The following is a 2,897-nucleotide window of genomic DNA, read 5'->3' as shown; positions in this document are numbered from 1 at the left end:
ATTTTTCGGCACTATATTTGATTATGGTGGACTCAGTGGAACTCATTCTGATAAGCATCGCTCCACGGCTATTGCCAGTTGTCTCTCTGACCGGACGCTACAGTCCTACGCGAATCTATATAACAAAAAAAGAATACAGAGTTATCTCCCATAAATTATGTTTTTCGCGAGCACTGATCTAAATTTGAGATCAGTGTTCGCGAGACGAAAATGATTGCAGATTGGCCGACTTCGACAGTGATCTCCGTTCTGTTCTTCACAGTTATGATAAAGACATCGTTCTAAGGTCAAAACAAGTCGAAATTTTGGGACTGCTGCCGGAAGGAGACCGTAATATATGGTTTCATCTCTGTCAACTGGTTACAGAAAAAATCGTCTGCTCCAGTGAGCGCCGAAACCAAACGGTTGATTATCACGTGACACTTTTGCCATATTTAGAATTGTTTGCACAGTAAATACAGCCGCGAAAAATAGCTCGCTTGAAACTGTCTTACATTTCAATTCCTTCGTAATTTTAAAATTACAAAACACCATGAAAAATCATTATCGACGATCGCGAATCTACTTATATCAATAATACATTACAAAAAGCTCTAAATATGCACACACACACACACAAAAATCGGTTTCCTTACCAGACAAGGAATCTCAAGGCATCCTGTCAGGGAGAGAATGACCTGAACTCCTTTTGACCTGAGTTCAAGATGAGTGGAACTGTCCTAACATTCTCAGAGAATTATTTTCAAAGTTTATGTTTGTTTTAAACATTAATATGTGAAAACAGAATTACGTTAGGTGATCAGCGATGCTGTCAAAACTACTCACATGACGTCATATATGGCTGGTTTTTAGTGTTGATATTTTTGTTTCGAGCGACAGATTGACTGATTTGTTTCATATCGCTTAAAGGCACAGTAAGCCTCCCGTAAACCATCACAGAGCTCCCCGAGCGTCTAAATACAGTACAAGCATACTTCCATTTGAACGCTCACCGAACGGGAACATCCTGGCTGCTTTCTGTCGAGCGTGAGACATTTTCAAAGAATTTATTTTCGTAGACTTGTTCCGTTAACAACAACGGCGCCTCGTTTTTGCGCTAGACCTAACTTTTAAAATCTAAATAATAAATTGACAGCTTGTTACACAAACATTCTTTAATCATAAAAGAATTCGTTTTTCATCAAGACAAGATCAGAACAATTCGAAGTTGTGAAAGTTTAAAAAAAGAAAAGCCCGGAAGCAGGGTCACGCAAGGGTCGTAGCAGACGACGGCCGGTTTATCAGTGCAAATCGCCGTTCTTCTCAACAGTCAAAAGCCATCGCTAGAGTTCTTGTGAACCACAGCCGTTGTTTCGTGCATAAAAAAACCGTGCTATTGTAGATAAGCTCACGTCGAGTCGCATTCAAATGACTAACTATGACGACTGCATTGTGAAAAGGGAAAACTGGATCACACGGGTTCACGATGGCTCAGGGGTAAGATAAACCACGCAAAAATAAATTCTTTGAAAATTGTTCGCTCTTTACGGAGGGCACCTAGGATGTTCTCAATTGGTGAGTGTTTAAATGAAATGGTGTTTGTACTGTGTGTAAAAGCCTGACCGTATCTGTGATGGTTTACGGGAGGCTTACTCTGCCTTTAACCGGTATTTATTGTGGGTTTTTTTTAAACATTTTTTATTGGGTGTTTTTTGTGTTTGTTGTTGTTGTTGTTGTAAGTACGCTGCTGGATTACACACACACACACATACACACACGGCTGAGTCTGCAGGTGACCCGTCTGCAGTTTTACTAAATATTGCTCGTCGTCGGCGTGTGCACTTTCAGTAAATCTTTTTGTCTTTCTTTGCATCCATATTGTGACACAATGAAGCCGTCCACGCTGGGTGGTGGGGGTGGTGTGGACTCGATAGATAAAATATTACGATTTTTAGCATAAAGAAAACAAATCCGAATTTTTGAGCGATGGGACAATAAAATAATGAAAAGAATTAAATAAATCTAATTGATCCCTTGACTTTGGGGTAGCGCAACTCTGTTGCTACTAGCTTTCTTCTGGGAGAATGCGACCCGAATTTCCCAGCGACAAAAAAATCTTATAGATCCCTTGACTTCGGGGTATCGCGACTTTGTTGCTGCTAGCTTTTCTCTGCGAGGAAGCGCCCGAATTTTCCAGCGATGGGACAATAAAGTAATGAGAGAAAAAAAATCTAATATATCCCTTGACTTTGGGGTAGTGCGACTCGGTTGCTGATAGCTTTTCACTGGGAGGAAGCGACCCGAATTTCCCAGCGAATAGACAATAAAGTAATGAAAAACAAAAATCTAATATATCCCTTGACTTTGAGGTAGCGTGTCTCTGTTGCTGCTAGCTTTCCACAGAGAGGAAACGCCCCGAATTTCCCAGTGATTGGACAATGAAGTAAAGAAGAAACAAGTCGCGTAAGGCGAAAATACAATATTTAGTCAAGTAGCTGTGGAACTCACAGAATGAAAGTGAACGCAATGTAATTTTTCAGCAAGACCGTATACTCGTAGCATCGTCAGTCCACAGGGACGTAGCACACCTAATAAAAGTGGTAGGGCGGAAAAAAATGGAAGACAAAATGCTGAGACAGCTAAGGAAATATGGGGCTTACACTACCGCCCCCCCCCCCCCTTCCCGTCCCCTTGTAATGGTCTAAAAAAGAAAGAAAACATGATGCGATTTCGTGCCTTCTGAGCTCAGTTCCATCTAATCATCTTTCCATCCTCCACCAAACAACGGGCTGGGGAATGTATCAGTGATTATCAATCGACTTACATTTATATCTAAATTCCGATACGTTGAATGTGATGAGCACTTACTTCAAATGACTTTCGTCTTCATTATTGTCTAGTGTGTTAAAAAGCAAGGA

Source organism: Littorina saxatilis, linkage group LG4 (assembly GCF_037325665.1).
Source record: "Littorina saxatilis isolate snail1 linkage group LG4, US_GU_Lsax_2.0, whole genome shotgun sequence".
In the NCBI taxonomy this organism is placed as follows: domain Eukaryota; kingdom Metazoa; phylum Mollusca; class Gastropoda; order Littorinimorpha; family Littorinidae; genus Littorina; species Littorina saxatilis.
This window is presented reverse-complemented; position numbering follows the sequence as displayed.